This window comes from Coloeus monedula (genome assembly GCF_965178545.1).
Source record: "Coloeus monedula genome assembly, chromosome: 4".
Lineage (NCBI taxonomy): Eukaryota > Metazoa > Chordata > Aves > Passeriformes > Corvidae > Coloeus > Coloeus monedula.
The window spans coordinates 1,855,698-1,868,636 of NC_138784.1; the positions used below are offsets into that span (position 1 = coordinate 1,855,698).

A 12,939-nucleotide genomic window follows, 5' to 3' on the forward strand; every position below is an offset into this window, starting at 1 on the left:
CTTCACAGATTATTTTTGCCTTGTGTGGTGAGCAGACTGGAGTTAACTTGGAACAAGGCCAGTTACAGCCCTGGACTTTGTGAAAGAACACTTTGCCATGCTAGGGACCTGCTCCAAAAGAATCCCATGGGAGACAGTCTTAGGGAGCTTTGCAGGAAAGGACTTTGGGATTCTGGTGCAAGCTGCTTTAGGTGACAGTGATGCTGCTGTGAGCAGGGCTTCAGACCAGATGATTTCCAGGGGTGCTGTCCAACCTCAGCAATTCTGTGCTTTGGTATTAGCATGCATTAAAAATAGATGAAAAGGGTATTGAAGAATGAACTGCCCTGGGCTATTTTTGGAGCCCAGGAAGTCATATACACACACAGCCCTCATCTCCATCCCAGGAGACATTGCTCTGGGAACTTTTCCTATAGAAGTGTGTAGCACATAAACTGTACTGTAATGTTTCAGAGCCCCAGACCTGAGGTCTGATGCTCTCCTAGCAACGTAGAACCTGGCGCTTTGTGAGTGATTGGGGTCAGAGGCACATGAAGGACAGACAATAAACAACTTTTGGCAAAATGCAGTTGAGAGGACAGCTGCTTTCACTTGCCTTCAGTTTTGGCAGAACATGCTAGAAATGGGTATTTTGATATATGTGGTTAGGCTGTGTAAGGCAGTACACTCTTACCATTATGGAAAAGGACTGAAACTGAACAGAGTCAGGGGAGCTTGGTAGGAATCACACCAGGAGCCTGTGGAAAAGGTCAGTAAAACTTAGTAAAGAGACTAAGAAGGATGAAATCTCAGGTCAGCATGTAAATAACCGATGTCAGATGGCATTTTCAATGGATATTTATTCTGGAGCCCGTACAGGAATTACTGTGTGAGTTTCCTGTACTGAATTACACAAGAGGCAGATTGGACGGTTGTTAGGGTTTAGTTTGTCCTGAAGTTCATTAGCTGGATGAGTGCTGGGCAGTAGGAAGCCCTCTTCTTGGCTTATGGAAATTTCCAGTGCATTGGAAAAAAATGGTAATTTTGCAATCGGTCCTTGCAAGCCACCTTAAGCAGTGGGAAGGGCAATTTTAATGCTCTGGTAGAAAGCTACAGCACAGTTAAATATTCCACTGAAACAGGATAGCTCTGTGAGGCACACTGGCCCAGCTCCAAGGCAACTAACCCGGCTGTCTCCTGCTGGGTGAAGGATCACCTCCTGGAAGCCCTCAGGAATGCCTGCTGGTGGCAGGGATTGCTTGTGGAAAACAGGGGCCCTGCAGCAGCATTTGGCTGGCCCCTGCAGTCTGGGTTCTGCAAAGTTCAGCTGCGTCTCAGCTCGTGAATGGCTCTGAGTTTGTTCTGTCTGGGGCAGAAGCTTAGCAGAACTCAAACCAGAGATTTCCCAGTAAATAATTTTTCAGTTCCATGGAAGTTCTGAAAGAGCAGTAGAAGTGGTTCCCCTGATTTTATGATATTTAGGGCAGTGTGATAAAACACTAGACCTATCACACAGGTTTTACCAATACAGAAGGTAGCACAGAAATGAGTTAAATTTATAATACAGCTTAAATGTCATTCACAAAGTGCAGCGATGGCACAATTTTACCATCATATTTCAACTGTTAAAGCATTTTAATTTGTGTTTCCAACTCCCAGCAATAATAATAATACATATTTAAGCTGCATCACAGTGGAAAAAAAAGCCCCAACAATCTGCAACAACTCAAACTCCCTTATATAGGGAGAGAATGACAGGAGATATAGTATATAAGGGTTTTTTCCCTAAGGATGTGGATCTGTTTCCACTTGGTGTTCAGAAAGGATCTACACTTGGAATCAGCTAAAAATGAGAGATGCAGTTTAACAATCGCTGGCACTTCAGATAAGAAAGGTCTTCATCAGCTTCAAAAGCCCTCTCAGTGAGGGGCGTGCCTATGGATCAGCTAAGAGCAGAACAGTTGCTTTGTTTCTTCTCTTTCTGCCCTAAGTGCATGCGTTATTACTGCGTGTACTTTGCTAAAGCAACCTGAACCTGAATCTTCTCTATCAGCCATTAAAAAGTCCTTTAAACCACTCGAATCATAAACCTCCCTGGTTCTCAGCTGTGCTGTGCATTACACAGGGGTCTTATTTGTGCCTCCTATGATGGTATGTCTGCACATCTGCAGATGTGCTCATTGTGAGCAGATGACAGCAACCCGCTGGAGTCTTTAGAGGAAAGTTCAAGGATGGCGTTCCACGCACGAGCAGGAGGGCAAGGCAGGGCAGAGCCCAGCCGAGCCGAGCCTGGAGGGGCAGAGCCGGGCGGGGCAGAGCTGGGCCGGGCTGGGGGGACGTGTCGAACCGAGCCGGGCTGGGCGTGGAGTTTGGGGGCTGCTGGTGCCCCAGGGCCCCTTGGCTCGGTCCCGCTCCGCAGGAGGGGTGGGCCACGGGCGTCTCCCGGCTCTGCCACCTGGAGCATCCCTCCTCCATCCCTCCTCCATCGTCATCCCTTTCCCAGCTCTGGTGGGTTTTAAGGATCTTAAGGGAAAAGTTAGGCTCTGGTGTTGCAAAGAGAGAAGCCCTGGGATGCTCAAAACAAATGAACTTTTAAGACGAGATTTACAGAGCAAACTAAAGTTGTTCTTTTTGCCTCGTCTTGTGTGGTGTCTCTTAAGTCTTCTTGAGAAAGTTTTTAATTGAAAGACACCACATTAAAAAATTATCCCAAGTGAGAGTGGAGTCTGTCCCAGTTTAGTGGGCTGAAAATATTCAGTAAACTCAATAAATCTTCTTTCAAACAGTGGGATTTAGGTGTGAGTGTCTTAGCAGGCTAGGGTAGTGGTAAACACAGGCTCGCTCTTTCTGTCTCTGTGGATACGTGGGTATAGGTTGAATATCAGGAAAGGGTTTTTCACTTAGAGGTTTTTAGGGCAGTGGTCACAGCACTAGCCTGACAGAGCTCAAGGAGCATTTGTACAAGGCTCTCTGGGATTCTTGGGGTGTCCTGTGCAGGGCCAGGAGTTGGACTCGGTGATCCTTGTGGGTCCCTTCTCACTCAGAATATTCTGTGATTCTGTAGGACAAAAAGTAGTTTCTGTGAGCTCCCCCCAGTTGCTGCTTTCTTAGTTATTTTTGTCAAGTATGTTGCACAGGCTGGTTTGAGATCCAAAGCAGGACATTTGATGTGGGAGTTAGTTCAGAAAGAGGAGAAACAATATTTCAGAAATTCATGTTTTGGAATTATGTCACTGGGTAAGAGCTCTGTAAAGAGAGTTTACACAACCCTGATTTTTCCTCATAGCAACCCGTGTTGTGTAAATAAAGCTGTCCCAGAAGCAAATGTCTGTGCTTTGCATCCTGACCCATTGCACAGCATGCATTTGCTTGGAGGCAGGATGCCTGAAGGGAGGACTGGCAGCTTGTTTTGTCCATGTGAGCTTTGAGCCTGTGTCATGGAAGAGCTCGAGCTAGCTCTTGCCCCCTTAGTATTCTGAGGCTTGGTATGGTTTTTAGAGGCATAGGTGTATAGGATTTCCCATTACTTATCAAAATGTTAGCCTGTCTTTGCATGTTTGTCTGCCCTGACTAGCAGTTGGTATTTGATAATGATTCAGAGGAAATCAGTGTTACAAATCTCAGCTTTGCTAAATAGAGATGCTGGTGTCAGGTTGCACGCACAGTTCCACTGCAAAAACAGATGAAGGCTGGCATTTAGGCTCGGAAGCCAGATGGAGCTTTGAGCGTAGATTTGGTGGTGTCAGCATCTGATGAGAAATTTCAGACATTCTTGAAGAATATCCTGATATTCCAGTTGCCTTTTGCTGCCATTGTAATCAATGTTTGATCGTGTTTATAGCAGCCTTCCAGTACCTAAAGGCGGCCCACAAGAAAGCTGGAAAGGAACTTTTGACGAGGGCAGGTAATGATAAGACTAGAGAGAATAGCTTTAAACTGAAAGAAGGCAAGTTTAGATTAGCTATTAGGAAGAAATTCTTTATTGTGAGGGTGGTGAGACACTGCTACAGTCTGCCCAGAGAAGTTGTGGATGCCCCATCCCTGGAAGTGTTCAAGACCAGGTTGGATGGGGCCCTGAGCAGCTTGGTCTCGTGGAAGGTGTCCCTGTCCATAGCAGAGGGGTGGGAACTGAATAATGTTGAAGGTCCCTTTCAGCACAAATCATTCAGTGATACCTCAGTCTGAACTAGAAGTTGTAGTTTCGGATCTTGACTCACAATTGTGGAGGTAAACTTGTACACAGGGATTGCAGCCAGGTTCCTGAAATTCTTGGGAGTAGTTTTAGAGCCCCATCCAAACCCCAGTAACGTTATTAGAAGAGCTTCATCTGACTCAAAGTGCAATCATCAGGTTGTTTCTAATGTGGCATACCTAGAGAGCAGTACCAAAGCAGTACCTCAGTCACCGCACTGCCAGTTCCTCTTTGTTATGTTAGAAGACTTGTTACATTGCTCTAGGTTTGATGTTTATCAGTATGCCTGCTTCTGGTTCCTCCTCAGCAGAGCTGTTGGAGAGCTGCTGTGCTGTCCCACAGGCAGAGGGGCCTCTGTCTTCAGGGCTTTGTTTGATGTCAGAGCAGGGTGTCCCATGCAGAGCCACGGGCAGAACAGTCCTTCTGCTGTCCCCAAGAACACAGGCAATTGAAAGTAATTTAAACAAACCATAAGATACTTGTGGGGTGACCTGCAGGAGAGTTGGCTTCCTTGCCTTGAGGTCAGGTCAATCCTACCTGCACCATTTCTGGCAGGTATTTGTCCAGCCCCTTCTTTATCTTTATTTTCCTCTGTCCAGAATCATGTCCATAGTCTGCCTCCAGGCACCACTGAAGCTGAAAGTGTGGGGCAGTAATTTTGTTGCAATGCTCGCAGAGACCATGGAAACGATGCATTTCAGCAGAAGGTGACTTCAGGGGGAGAAAATGGCTACAGCAGCTTTGAGCAAAATGGCAAATAGAAATGGCAAGTGAATGTAAGCAAGGTGTGGGGGTTTTTCTCATGGAAGCAGTGAATGGCATTTTCTACAGCACAAAGTTCCACAGAACTTGACTGAAAATCAAGCTGCAAGAAAATATTTTGGGAATGCTGCATCTACATGGAAGTGGCAAGCTATTGAGCCTCAGGAAAGTCCTCACCCAAGATAAAAAATAATGCATTATCTATGTTTGGTAAAGCAGTAGCAAATGTTGACTTGAAGGTCTGTTGCTTAGTAGATGTTCAGCTTCACATCCTAGACAGCTCCTGTATGTAAAAAAAAAAAAAAAAAGGTCTTGGAAAGCTCTTTGGGCAGTCTGTGTGCTGCGGTGTTTGGATCCGTTGAGAAAAATGCACTTACCAAAGCTTTCTGAAAGCCTTGTGGATGACCTTGTTGAGCTCTCTTGGCCAGTCCTGTTGCAGAAAGAAAAACAGATGGCAAAGACTGCTGAGCATAAAATTGCCATTTTCTTTCTTTATTTTTATATGTACCTCCCCATGCTCAGGAGAGGCAAGCTGCCTACATATGTTGCTTCTTATTAACTGCATTTATTCAGATCCTGTGGACATCAAAGCAGCAGATCTGTTGGTAGTTGAAAGCATTTAGAAACATGCATCTCTTTGCAAAGTAAGTCCTCACTGCAGTACATGTGAATAAAAGCAAGCAGGAAGCCTGCCAGGTCCGAGTGCAGTGCCTGTGATCTGTTGCACTGAGGCACTGATAAATGGAGGCAAGCTTCAGCTTTTAATAACTTGTTACCTCAGTGGAACAGGCCTTTGTTGCCTCTCCTGCCTGTAAGGGCACGGCTTCACCAGTGCCCCCAGATGACGGGGAGAGTGCCAGGAATACCACTTGCAGTAATCAAAAACAGGTGGAACATCTGCTTTTCATGCTAGTCACCTTGAGGTTTAGGTAGGAATTTTCTAAGTTGTTACTATTATTTGTATTGAAAACAAAATACAGCAGACAGCAGAGTGTGAGTCAGCAGTTGAGGATGTGGTCACTGGGAGTGAACTGGTAGAAACCCATGCAAGTGTTCCAGGATTAAAGGTATTTTTGAAACAAAAATAATGCCTAATGTTACAGCTCACCATCAAAGTAGCAAATTATTTTTACCTTAGAAGCAGGAATAAAAATCAAAACCTAGCCTTGTGTACAAACACCTGGCTCTGTGTTCCTCTCACAACCTGCTGCTTTTTCCAAGTGCTGCAACTACTGAAGTTTGCGCAAGGCAAATCTCACACCAGTAAATGCTTTGATGCAAATCCCAATATTTTAAAGATAATGACTGGCAAAAGGCTGGTTTGGTAAGAGTGATTCCATGGTGAGAGCTACTCAAATACCCTTACTCTTGGTATGCCTGGAAGCAGCCCTCTTTGACACTGGTCGTAGCTGCTTTGAGAGTTTTATAGCTGTGCATGAAACAGAGAGACTGCTCTTCGTGGCAATATTGTACAGAGAGGCAGACACAGAGGCAGCCCGTGTGCAGCACAGCGTCTCAGGGACAAGCACACCATAATTGCAGCACAATTGCCATGCCTTCTGTAAATTACACAGTGGAACTTGCCAGCAGTTAAGGATTTTAACTGCACAGCTATCATGGCCATAATGCTGAAAATGTATTTTACGATTTAAAAGCTTCTATATGTGTTTTATGTGGTTTCAGATGGCCCATGGAATACTACAAGAGGGTAGCAGACTAGATAGCATTTCTCCCTGCTTTGCTGCAGAAGTTAGCAGTGCCAAAATAATGTGCTTTTATCTTATGCTGCTGAAAGCAGCAGTAGGTGCTCTTCTGCTCAGTCTTCATTTGAGCCACTGTTTCTTCCTTCCCCTGAAAAACAAAGTGCTCTGCTCTTCCCCCTTCCGCAGTCTAATCCTTGAGGACTCCTCAGTGCAGTTTGGCAGAGGAGAGGAAGGTGTGGAGGGATTAATTGCATGATTGAAGAGATGAGGATGGGCAGGAGAGGACGAAGGGCTCTTGTTGGCAGCAGTTGCCTCAGGCAGGAGGCTCTGACTGCCCAGCCAAAGCAGGGCCTCTGTGGCTGGACTCCTCAGCTGGCTGCTGGTCACAGCCACCCTCCCATGCTGGCATGAACTCCTGAACCTCCTGTGCCTTCAGTGTGGCAAGTGAAGACAGGCAAGGGTTTGCAATTGTTTTGCTCCAGTACATTCTGGGTTGAAACAGAGGCATTTCTGGAGCTGGCATAGGAGCTCATGAGGCCCCATAATTTTGAACGATAGTGCAGCAACATGATGATCTTTCTCACTCAGATCCAGCACTGCATCTGCATGTGTGCATATCCTCACTGAGCTTTCAGACAGCAGGCAACATTTGCTAGATAATCTTTTGGCATGGCTGGCTTTAGTGATTTAACTAGGGCAATGGAAAATTTTAGTGACAGAAGCAAGATGTTAATTGTATTTTCCACAAAACCGGTTGGTGCCCCAGCCATTGCTTATCAGTTCCTCCTTGCTGCATGAAACACATTTCCTATACTGCTGTGGGGAACAGCAGCAAGGTATTAAATTGTGGGTGAGTCTGGCAGTGAGACTGCTTTAGTGCCCTGGATAGTTAATGTCTGCTTATTTTCTTCTCCTTCCCAAGTGCAATGCTCTGCCTTTTCCTCCGTCATACTCCAAGTACTTTTAATGTTCTGCAGCTTATTGTCAGTGTGCAAAGCCATTCACAGAGCAGTGAATCAGAGTTGTACCTGGAGGAAGAATGGGGTAATTTATTCCTGCACACAAGGTTCCTAACTTGAGATTTGTCCCTGGAGGAGGTCAGCAATCTTATTTGTGGGTTCTGCACTAACCAGAAATGCAAAGGTTTGCAGGGCTCCTTCTGTAGCACTGGGTTTCATGCTCCTTGAATCCTTTTAACTGCAGGAGTATTGTTCCAATCTTGACCTGAGGACAAGGAGTTCACTCTTTTCTGTCTATCCTTTTAATTGACTTAAACAAGTAATCAAAGAGACTCTCTTGGCCTGGCCCTACCCTTGAATGGGAGTTTTTTGGCAGTTTCTCTGACCCTGTCAGTGATTCATGGCTTGACCTAACTCGCCCTTACGTCCAGAAACTGCTGTCCCTTTTCATTGTATCCTTCACCCACATCTCTGTTTCTAGAAGGTCAGTTTACACCTCATCTTCATGATTCTTGCACTCGGTGTTGTGGGGCTGCGTTGGTGTGTGTGCTAGGCCAGGAGATGGGTGTTGCTTCCCCTGCAGAGCGGCACCAGCAGTAGGGTTTGCTCTGGTCAGGGTGTGTGAAATGCATGTCAAACTCTCTAAATACCTTCTTGTGTTCAGTTTCAAGCAGCCTTCCTCAGCATCTTTTGGACTAGTATGTTTGCAAGGCACCTAGTGGTAGTGTCTGGGGGTATTGGGTATTGCACCTGCATACCTGTTCAGCCAGGAATAACACTGGGAGAGACCTCAAGTTGTGCTGAAGTCCCATGGAATAACAGTAAGTTGAAAATAATCAGGATGAGAGGAGAAATAAGACCATCCAAGAGAGGGTTAAAATATCAAGCCATGTTGAGGGGTCTGTGGATGCTGGGGGTAATGGAGAACAAAACCCTGCTTCATTCCTGCCAGTTTCTTTCTTGCCCTATCCTTGCAACAAAAAGAAGAGGAGAAGGCTCTCAGATAAGAAGGAAAATGCTTTTGTGCAAAACAGCCTGTGGACCTGCTCTTTCATGAGGCTGCTGAGTGAAATCATTTAGCAGGGTTACAAAAGGGCTGGCTAGCATGTGGGTGTTAATAGCATTTCCAGCTATGTAAGCAGCAGTAACAACGGCAGAGTAATCAAATCTCATCTTTCAGAGGGGAAGTTGATCACCTGAGTGGGTCTGGGATTTCCCCTTGCACGATTGCCAGGTATCTCCACAGGCTAATTGAAATGTCGAGTGCTGTCTGGGGCCGGGGGCATGGCAGTGGCAGGCTGGATCTAATCTCTGAACACACAGAGCAGCTCTGGTCACACTCCTGCCCCGAGGCCTGATAGCTCCCTGGGTACTGCTGTCTCTTATCTCTGGCTGCGGCTTTCTGCTTTTTTCATTTTTATTTTTTTTCCTCTTGAACTGGGCTTCAAGTGCATTGCTGTGGCAGAGTTTTTACTGTTGGGTGAGAGCTCTCCATCTCCACTCACAGCTTCCTTTGCTGACTTTTAACCCAAGAGTAGTAAAAAGCATGGCTGAGAAGAGGCAGCCGTGGCCCTTGTGCCTGACCAGACCCTAGGCAAGACTCATCTCCATCTTATTTTCTCTTAGTACAGCTTTTTTGTCTCTTAATGTTTGATTCACTGGATCTGTGGGCCACTGGCTCCAGACTGGCTGCCTCTGGTGGGGGTTTCTGCTGTAGGATGCAGCATCTGTTTTGGCCTCCTCTTCAGCTTCTTTGCCTTTTCTTTGTATTCACCTGCCTCTTTTTCCCAGTAGGAAGCTCAGGTCCTGAAGGCTTCCCATCTTGAATCCAGAGGAGCAGCTGAGGGTCAGCCCTGCTGGGCATTTGGGTCCTCAGCAGGCATCTGCCAGCCAGCCTGGTGGGAACAGGGAGAAAAAGGACCACTTTTGTCAGAACAAGAACCACCTTCATGTTTTTGGGCAGTGGCTGATCTCTGTGAGACTGGAACCTTGGACCACTGGGGTGCAAACTAGAAAGAAAGATGGGCCTCTGCTTGTAGAGAGGAGATCAGACTGATGCCAAGGACGGAGGAGTACGTGGCAGCAAGGCTGGCTGCTGCTTCTGGCAAGCTGTGCCTGTGTCAGTGTTGCCTTCCTTGGAGGTGTTTGAGGTGAAAAAATAGCCTTGGAAAACAACTGGTGTGCTTGGGGAAGTGATGGGAAATGCTCAGGGAGTGATACCCAGAAGGGAGAAAGGCAAGGAGCTGGCTGGTGCATCTGTCTGACAGGCTAATGCAGCAATGCCTGGCCCAGCATCTTCCCCTGGCTTTGGGACAGGCTCTTCCCAAGCCTTTGATTTCTGCCTTCATGGGTTTTTTGCCTTTGCACATCCTAGCCAGAGCCGGTTTTGTAGAGGGACTGGAGCAAAACTATCAAAGCTAATAGTTCTGGCATTCCTTCTTAGTAACACTGAAGTGTTTGCTGAGGTATTTTAGTTCTTGACTCCTGCTTTTTCCAGGCGTAGGCTTGTTGACTTTAAGTAGCCATCAAGAGAGTGCTCAAGCTGGTGAGCACTGCTCATGGAGAGCTTGAAGCCAGGCTGAACCTGTGGTAGATCACCTCACTCAGGTGCTCCTGAGACAGGGCAGTGGATGTGGCCTCAGGGCTCCACTCTCCAGCTGTCACACAGGAGTGGAGACCTGCAAGGCCATGTCTTGAATCCTGTGACATGTGCTGTGGAGAAAACCTTGGTGAGCAGTTGGCATTGGGAGGTGTTCTGACTGCAGGAAGCTGCAGGAGATCTGTCTTTTCTGTAGTTTCCTCCCTTTAGTGAGGAAAACATGGGGAAAACCAGGTCCTTCTCCAAGGGTGTCCTGTGGAGACCCCCAGGGAAAAGCCAATCTATTCAGAAGGAAATGGAGTGCCAAGAACTTTCTCTAAGGGGAGTGTTGATCCTATTTTATTCTGAAAATCATTTCCTACCACGCTGAGGAATTGGCTTGCCAAAGTGTAAATTACCCAGCAAGGAAATCACTGCCTCCAGATTAATTTGTAGCTCCTTTGTCTGTTCTATGCTTGGCTGATGTGTTAGGTAAATATTTGTACAACACAGAGAATTGCCTCCCTTTCTTCTCTTTTCCAAGGGTCAAAGAAATGTCAGCCTTTGGCACTTCTGTGCAGCCAGGCTTCTGTGTTTGTGGGGAGGCAGGCTCCGTGCCAGCCATGGAACAGCCAGAGTGGCTGCCTGTGGTGGCCAGCACCCTTCCCAGCAGAGGCAGCTTACTGATGCTTCGTCCTGAGCTTATTCCATGGGGCAGTGAAGTGCTGAGTTTAGCAATGAAGCCAAATAACCTCTCCCTTCTGCACAAAAGAAAATGACCTGCTTCTCTTGGTGTCCTCCCTCAGTGAATCTCCAGGGGTGAACTGACTTCTATTGCCTTTTTTTCCCCCCGATTTTCTTGGTTTCTCTCTAGCCAGCTGGGCTTCAGTGATCCTTGTGGCTCCCTTGCAAGTCAGGATATTCTATGATTCTGTGATACTGGGTGTATTCTCTGAAAAAAAAGCCTGTTGTCCTCTCCCACTATTATAAGGAGCCCTCTAAGTAGCAAGTGCTGAACTTCACATGAACTACAAAGTCTGTTTCAGCCCCATTCCAAGTGGGGCCATGTGTCCAGTTGCAGGACACTCACAAATAGTGGTTTCTGCCTCATTGCTCTGAACAAGGGGGAAACTCACCAGTTAAGTGTAAAATTATGTAAAGACGAAGGAATTTCTCCTTTTTTCCCATGACAGTCAGTCTCTGAAGCACAAGTTGTGCTTAGCTGCATTAATCAGTAGATTACTCACCCAGTGTCTGAGAAATCTTCTGCAGAAGACAAATACTGACCTTGATATTTTTAGTCATAAACTTAAACGATTAGCTTCAAATCAGAATCTGGGGGTGAGAAGATCTCAGTCAGAAATTTGTGACTGTTCAGTACCTAACAGGGCCTGAATGAAACCCACACATCCAAGCCAACACCCACATCAGGAAAGCAGGACACCCTAGTTGCCTCTGAGCCTTGTCTCTCACTTCAATCTCTGACTACTTTCATATTCCTCACATTTCTTGCACTTTCTTTTTGTTAACTGCCCCCTTTGATCAGCACACCAGAGGAGGCAGCTTCAACGTCTTCACTTTCTGCTCACCTCTGTCAGACCCTGTGGGACCCAGATTCAGGAGCAAGTGGAGACAGAGGTTTTCAACCCTATTTGTAGTTACAATAATGGGCCAAGAGCTTAGCGCAGCCAGGGAGGGGGATCTGGCAAAGGACTGTCTGTGAATTCTAGTTTCTGGGGTGGTTTGGGGTTTGCCTTGGCCTCTGTGTAGCCCAGAGATGTTTGGGGGATGATCTAAGCCATGTGGCTTGTAAAAGCCCCCTCCAAAGCAAACGGATGGAGCATGCTCCTGCCTAAGGCACAGCGGGTCTCCCGTGCTGCTGGTTGGGTGGGCACAGTGCAGGTAGGTGGGTTGGGTGAAGGTGGCTGTGCTGGCTATGAAACAGCAGATGTTTCCCCAGCAGTGGGCTGTTTGTCCCCCTCAGAGCACGTTCCTGCCGCCTCTGGCTGTAGGAATAGTGTAGAAGGCTCAGACCATTCACCTGAACGCTCAGACCTGAAGCTGTCGGGGTGGTTCCCTGTATATACCAAGGCAGCCAATTTCTGTGGGCCTCCTAGAGCTTTGGGGAGGAGCTTTTTCCAGTTCTAAAGAAAAGGGGGAGAGAGCCTGGCTCTGCTCTCTGGTGTGTGGGTGCTGAGCTGGGCTGCCACAGGGAGAAGCCGGGGCTGGTGGAGGTTTTGGCACTTGCCCCTCAGGCTGGAGCTGTCGTGCGGCGTGGGCACAGCACCGAGCTGCTGGCAGGCTGGTTAGTTGCTGATTAAGTGCCAAAATGTTTATCAGATCTGAAAGCCACAGTGTGTGAGGCACTGTAGCACTGCTGGGAGGTCTGAGCTCCGCTCGCCAGCACTGCCTCATTAGTGACAGGGGCAGCAGGCATGGGGAGCTACAAGGTTCTGCTGCACCTGCTCGTCTTTGTCCCTCCTACGCCTGGGAGGTCAGTAAAGCTTTGGAAGGAAATCAGAATTGATCCTGACTTCTGGATTGAGCAGAATGAGAGGGGGAGGGAGTTTCAGATGAAGTTGCTTTGAACCTGGAAGGTGACTTCACTTGAATAGCAGTGTCCTTGGCTGCATCACTGCCAATATTTCAGGTGTTGCAGATGAGTGTCCATAATTTCCTTCAAGAAAAGATTAGCTTTTTATTGTGAAAATAGGTGCATATAAGAATAATATGCTTTTGATGGTTAAATTGATTAGTAATCTAGTT

General features: G+C 47.0%; 1 protein-coding gene across 6 annotated transcripts in view; it reads left to right on the forward strand.

Moving 5' to 3' along the window:
- Positions 1–12,939, forward strand: part of B4GALNT3 (beta-1,4-N-acetyl-galactosaminyltransferase 3) — a 64,806-nt gene that overhangs the window by 26,676 nt on the left and 25,191 nt on the right. The window lies entirely within an intron of this gene.